This window comes from Pinus tabuliformis, chromosome 8 (genome assembly GCF_031772625.1).
Source record: "Pinus tabuliformis cultivar Carrire ecotype Pingquan chromosome 8, CPIR1, whole genome shotgun sequence".
NCBI classification, from domain to species: Eukaryota; Viridiplantae; Streptophyta; class Pinopsida; order Pinales; family Pinaceae; genus Pinus; species Pinus tabuliformis.
Window position 1 is genome coordinate 1,522,185,396 of NC_142294.1, and position 7,358 is coordinate 1,522,192,753.

A 7,358-nucleotide genomic window follows, 5' to 3' on the forward strand; every position below is an offset into this window, starting at 1 on the left:
AGATCAATACTTCATTCTTAAATCATTTATCTCGGGTGATTTACTATTGCCCTTTTTATGTTTCAACAACTTAACCACTCTGCACTATACTTTACCAATGTGATCATTATGTCAATCATGTTCTTTTCTTCTGCAGATTACTCCCCTTTTATAGGCATTGGGGTAGCCACATCTTTAAGGTTGTTGTACAATGATTTCTATATAAATTGCCTAATGAACAATTGGCAAGATAATTGCAACAATCCATTAAACTCAAGACTCTTTCATGCCATGGATGCTTGACATCTTTCATCAACCAAATGATAACTACAATATTTTTATAAGGCTATAATATTGTACACCCATGTGTTTACATGGAAAATTCATATGCCTCATTATTATGTGTATATTTTAGCATGATTCTTTCCACAACAAGTTTATCTTGATGACCCTTTAACCAAGCTTATGATAACAATATACCAAACAATCCATGACAATGCATGAGTATATGTATCATACAACAATAAAACAATGATGCAAACATGGACTTCCTCTATTGAAGCTAGCTATAATGTTAATACCATGATGATATATGTAAATTACATCAATATTTAAAATGCTCACAAGCTTTCTCAGTCAACATTCTCCAAATAACCATCTCTTAATACATAACACATTCAAAAACCATCTACTAACCATATCCTACCAACAGGCCATATTTATTTCAGAGGCTCATGGTTAGTACCTAACAGGGTAAGCCCTCTTCCATAACCATGCTTACATTAGATGTTATGATAAAAACATAGTAATGAACTATAATTTGTTCATAACCTTTGACATGATAATAATTATTAACCGTGATACCTTATTTATTGCACTGTATCCATGATTTCTTATGCTATAAAGCATTCGAGAGTGGATGATTATCATACCATCATCACACCTCTCTCGCCACAAGTATCATATACTATGGCATTGATCTTCACAATCTATCATCTTCCTTTTTCGCCACTTGTTTATTATGGAAGATAGTTAAGTAGGCCTTAATGATTTAGTTATAAGGATTTTCATATAGCAATAGGAATTAATACCTACTCGGTTAATTTTCCATTCTGACTATAACCCTTTCAAAGTGTTCTTAACCTAAAATATGAGAATTTCTCACAGTTTGCATCTCGTTGTTTCTTATCATAATCACCTAATAATTCATGCACGCTAATAATGTTTCACTACTTAACTTTGGTGGTAGATTTATTGTAAAAGAAACCAAGAAATGTCCATGTCTTAAATGCAAGTCGCACTTGCCAATATGCTCTACTGCATGCATTATTCTTTAAAAATGGACTAAAATAATCCACATCCTTGACAAATAATTTTATTAAGTCCACTAACTCTACAGATCATATCACTTTTTGCTTCTTTTCGTGGATGAATAATTATAGATTAAAAAAAATTCATTTCCTAATATGAATTTCTCCATAATTGCCACAGTTGTTATTACATTAGGCTGTGATTGGTGGTCTGTGAATATCATTTGATGAAATCAATGCTCCTATTCTTCATATAAGTTCATATAGCATGAATAGGTTATAATTACATTTGGGTTATAACACATCCATACATCATTCGTTACTGCCACCCGAATTTCTTATTTCATAATTTAAGTGCTACAACGTCTCAAAGAGCTTGCATTACTGTATAGGAGAATAGTAAAGCAGCAGTTTGTATATTTCTCAAATATCCCTGACCAACATATCAACCACTTTTATTGCATTAAAACCTTATACCAATGAATAAACATTGTAATGAATTAAAGCACAAAACCCTAAATGCCAATGTTGTTGCGTTAGAGAATGAATGCACTATTTGGTATTAAGAAAAGAATGCAGTGTTTGCACTGCAATGCCTCTAATTTTCACACCAAGGAATAAACTCAGTGCGAACCTAAACACATTCAATGTTATCACATTAAAAATATGTCCTACGCTATATATTAATAGTGCCAACTCTCTATGCTTCGCCATTTACATGAAAAAAATATCAACACTCTCCCAAGTTTCCATTCTTTAATCTAATGCTCTCCAATGCATATGTATGCTCATGGTCATCAAGATAGGCTATGAAATGCTTGAGTTTGAATTTTTCTATTGCATTCAAGGACTTCAGCACATAGATTTTGTTTGTAGTATTATAGAAGAATATTAAAAGGTCAATTATTATCTCTCTTACAACACGATGTTGATTATTGAACTCTAAATACCCAAGTATCTTATATGATTTGTTTAAATATAGAAGCAGTCTCTAAATCGTTGAAATAGTCAATTTCATTACAGCATTTTGCAACTATCTAGTCTCTCTCAGATAAAAAGCCACAATACATTACAAAATTTACTGAGGGGGATTTCAAGACTAATAAACTAATTTTTATGAGCTAGTGTATTGCAACTCAGCATAAATTACAGTGGAATTATGAACAGATATAAAAATAAATGACTCCTATTTATATTATTATTATTTTATTTTTTATTAAAAAGGAACAACCCATAATTTTTGCATGCATGAAAGTTATTTGATTTCATGTCGTGTTGAATATTCTGGCAGAGGACAATCACGTGAGCGACAGGTATTCATTATTTCAACCTTAGATGCTTCAATTTGACATTCTTTTACCAAAATCGCTAAAGAATCTAATCTCTTGTTACCCTTATACTAAACTATAACAAGTTTACCCATTTCCCATCTTTCTAATGGCATGGCCTAACCATTTTAATAAGCTTTTCAGTAGAGGACCTGTCTAATAATAACTATTTCACTGAAAGAAAAAACTCACACATCAATACCAAAATGAACAACTAGTGGTGACTTCCGGAGCAATTATTTTCTGTGTTTTCAACGTCTAGAGTTTAAAATCATTTTTCTCATTTCTACTACTCTCTACATCCAAAAACTGCTAGTGGATGGTGCCAGGAACCCAACAGAGGGTGTAATTGAAAGAAAAACGAAATTAATACAATTTTTTTTTTAGTGTAGTAAAACCCACGTTAAATATGAACTTGGAGATTCATTCCTACAAAACCCACATGGAAAATCAACTTTCAGGCCAACCCTACAAAACCCTTAATTTTTTGTACTGTGCGTCCTTTACATAGGCCTATCAATGATTCATAAAATTCATGTTTTAATGAAGGATCTTCTTGCTAAACGTTATTATTTATTTTGTTCCTATTAAGAGCCTTTTTGATGGGGCTCCTGAAATATCTATAATGACTAAATGATTTAATCAGTTGTTGGCATTTATAAATCTATCACATTTACATAGAGAGTGTTTTGGATCTCCTCCTGAACTGGAGATGCAAAATAATTTAATTGGCTGAGGCACTGGGTAGCGTGAGGGCAAAGAACATTCTTGGTTCTCACATCCCATTTCATAGTTAACACCATATACCTCGAATTTTATTAAACTCTCTAGAGAGCAGGAAAGCTTCCATCTCCATAACATTCCTTTGATATGAGTTATGATAAACTCCATTGCCAAGGTACACAGTGCACATTCACCTTTGGATCAGCAGTGCCTAAAAATTTCTCCTAGTGTGGAGAGTTTGCACATGTCCAATCTACCATAGACAGTATTTGCAATGCACAAACAATTTTTATATAATATGTTGTCCATGCATATATAATTATCCAACTTGCTCAAACAAAAACCAAAAAAATTGATCAAAAAGCTTATCTATGTTGTTTGTAAGGTATAACGAGGTCTGCCTCCTTTGTTATTCGCCTTTCTTTGTTCTCCATCAGAGAGAGAAAGTGCAATAGCGTGAACCAAATCCACATTGCCTAGAGACATCAGAATTTATTTTGTCATATTCGACGAGTATTGGGAGTAAGAGGGGCCGTGAATTTATAATGTTGTCCGAGAGCTCCTCAACAGGAACTAATAAAACTTGAAAATTCATTTTAATGTCTTTAAAGCAAACCGTAAAGCAGGAAACCTTGGTTACTAATCATATTTTTCCTAAAAATCAGAATGAAAGTCGGTGGTTGATTAGAGAATGTTTACTGCCACGCCTTATTTTGCTAATCTCTATTCTCATCCTATCCAAAATTTTATTTAGAAAACATCGTGCCTACTTTTACTTAGCATGTCACACCTAATTATAATATTATGTTTTATTTCTTAATCTGATCGATGGAGGATAGTAATTATCCCTTCGCCGCATATAACTCTTATTGACAAAAGACAACAAGCCAGATCCCAGCTTTTCTTCAAAATTCCTACCAACTTTCTTATCTCCCAAAACGGTGATAAAGCGACATTCGTAGCACTGCAACCTTTTTTTGATTTTTGGTTTGTATTGTTGCCTCCCTTTTTTTCTAAGAAAAGAAAACAGAAACAACAGTCGTCAGAGTTTCTTAGTTTCGATTACCTAGACCGGTGTTCCTTTCGCACTAACACACACATCACACCCCTGTATTCAGCGCCCAACCACAGGGGAAAAGCCATCGTGTGGGGTGTCACATGTTTCTTCCAGTGCGTTCCTCGTTGAGAGCTTCAACCCAATTTTCCAATTCAGAACTCTGGCTAAAAGACTCATTTCCATGGAGGCATTTTCTACATAGTAATTTGGTACTTATTGTTGCTAGTGAATTGTGAATAATTGAGTCCAAAGGAAGTGGGATCATTGCTTTTCTTTGTGCATATATAGAAAATTACTTTTTTATAAAGAGTTATACGATTGATTTCCAGCATGGAATACAATTGATTTGTCCATTCAAAATGTGTTGCATTCTTATCCTGCTTGCGTTGACAAGTCATGTCATGTCGGATTTAAAGCCAGTAACACAATTGACAAGTCACTTCTAAATATTCAAGAGTCTATTCGTAAGTCGCATCTTGTTTTCATCATCCTTTAGTCATCATTTTTGTTTTTTCATATACTAGGGAGTAAGAAAAGTCATGGTTACTTCGAAATGTGGGACAATTTCAACATATTCTCAAACAATGTGGGACGGTTTCACTTGTGCGAAGATTATTCTTTTTTTTTTCACCACTGGTTTGCAACAAAGAAATCAGAACAATAAGTAACTAAATAATCCTCCCCAAGTAACTTTTGTCGATGCATACTTTGGCATCAAAAGATCCTTACCTTCAAAAGTACAAAATTGTGACACTGATATATATATTCTATATATTGACCCTAAGGTATCAACCTTTAAGGTAGGTGTTCGGAATAGATCTGGTGTTCTCTCGTTTCGAACAGTGCATAGAGTTCTTACATGCTTCCTGTTCAATTTTAAAGGGTCCTTCTTACGTACTCTCATACATCTACAACAATATAGCCTTTGGATGCAATCCTTCATAGATACGTAACCTTTTTGGATGCATTCCTTCTTTTAAAATCGACTCGATACGAACTGCCTATTCTGGTATTACCTTGAGAGATGACTTGTCTTGTTATTCACCCAGGAAGTCAAGAAATTCATTGGTATTCTTAATTTGCGTAAAACACCCCATTCCTTTCATATTCTTGGAAAGGTTATATATATAGTGGAGAAAAATATAGATCTCACTCTATTTTACTATTGGGAGTCAAATAATATTTACCTATTTTCAAATTTTAATTTGTGGGGTGATTTATCTTATTTGGTTTTCCCACTTTAATATTCCACAGAGGTGAATTGTCCCATAGGCTGCGAGTTTTGAACTTGATCGCTCCGATACCATTTGTAACGAACCTCCATGGCCTATCTAGAAAATAAGCCCAAATCCCCTAAAAAATTTAAAATTTCCTTAGACATAGTTAAGGTCCCATGTTCCTTTCGCTAGTCGGATTGGTATATCACATTCAGGAAGGAGCGTTATACCATAGAAACATTATCTCATCTTCATCGAACAATTTCTGTAACACAACTATAGTTGGAAGGGGAGAAGGAGCTATAACATGGAGCCATCAAACCTCTGGTGACATGCATGGTAACGAAATCCTCTTCTATCTATATATCATGCCTAATTAACATATGCATGCATAAACTATATAAAAGCTATTAAATCGGTTAACCACATGCATAGTAATATTCCATCAGTTCCATAATAAGATAACTTCTAAGCAATAGACAGAATGCAATCTAGCCTTATTGAGAATCTGTGTAATAGATAATCTGACCATGATATATTATTATGTTACTTACATTATACCATAATGATCCGCAAGCATCTACCACTATTTGCCATGTTAACTAGAGGCTTTATATAACATTAAAGGTTCCTTCACTAACATAATGAAGATCGCCATTAGATTCATTTGATATCCTACTCATTCACAGGCATAAGAATGGAATCCATCACATGAATACAGATAGCATCATACTAACACATAAGCCAAGACGGGGCAACATATCCAATACTGAATCAAATAAAATAATCACATGAAGGGTAAGAGACCGACATACAAAACATTCCACGCATGTGAATCCATCTAAAACAATCACTTGGAGGGAGGAGCACCACCACCCAACCATGAATCACCTCTGATTCCCCCCGAGCCAAAGTTCTTGCCAAGGATCAACTATCCTCAATTGATCAATGCACTGGGTATTTAATACCCTCTTTCATGATTTAGTTTCTATTAGCGACATCCCGCTTTTATGGACTTTTCTATTTGCCTAGGTCTTTTCCGAAAAATCTCCACTTTATCTCTCACGAGGATTTTCTTCATAAAAGCTTACCTTTATCTCCCGCAAAGCTTTTATGTCCGATGGATCTTTATCTCCCATCCATCCGATGGATCTCCAATCCATCCAAGCTTATCTAGAATCACATCTAGAAGCTTTATCATGAAAGATTCATCTCTATCCCATTAGTCAATGGGATTTGGAAAGAATCTCCTCTCTCTTGGTGCTCCACCCTCCAAGTGATTTATTTTATTAATTTATTTAATAACACATTTGCTTTTCATATTACATATCACCTAGCTTTCCTGAGCTTAGGTTTAGAATAGTTTAACCCACAAAGGAGGGTATGACACCTAGCTTTCCTTAGCTTAGGTTTACAATCATTTAACACACAAGGGAAGACATCACATTTAGCTTTAACTCGGCTTAGGTTTACAATAATTTAGCACAAAAGGGAGGGGTGTTACAGCTGTCAAGCCGAGTCTTGTCTCGTGTGCTAGAAGCGATCCAGTCAAGTGTTCTACTGAGAAAGTTGTAAGATATTTAGATTCCAGAATGGCTATTACAACCATGTCATATTTCTTGGGCAGACTTTGAAGGACTTTCTGAACAATTTTCTCATCTGAAATGGTTTCACCGATGAGCTTGATTTGATTGACTATTCCCACAATTCTTGTCATGAACTGTTCCACATTTTCCGTGTCAGT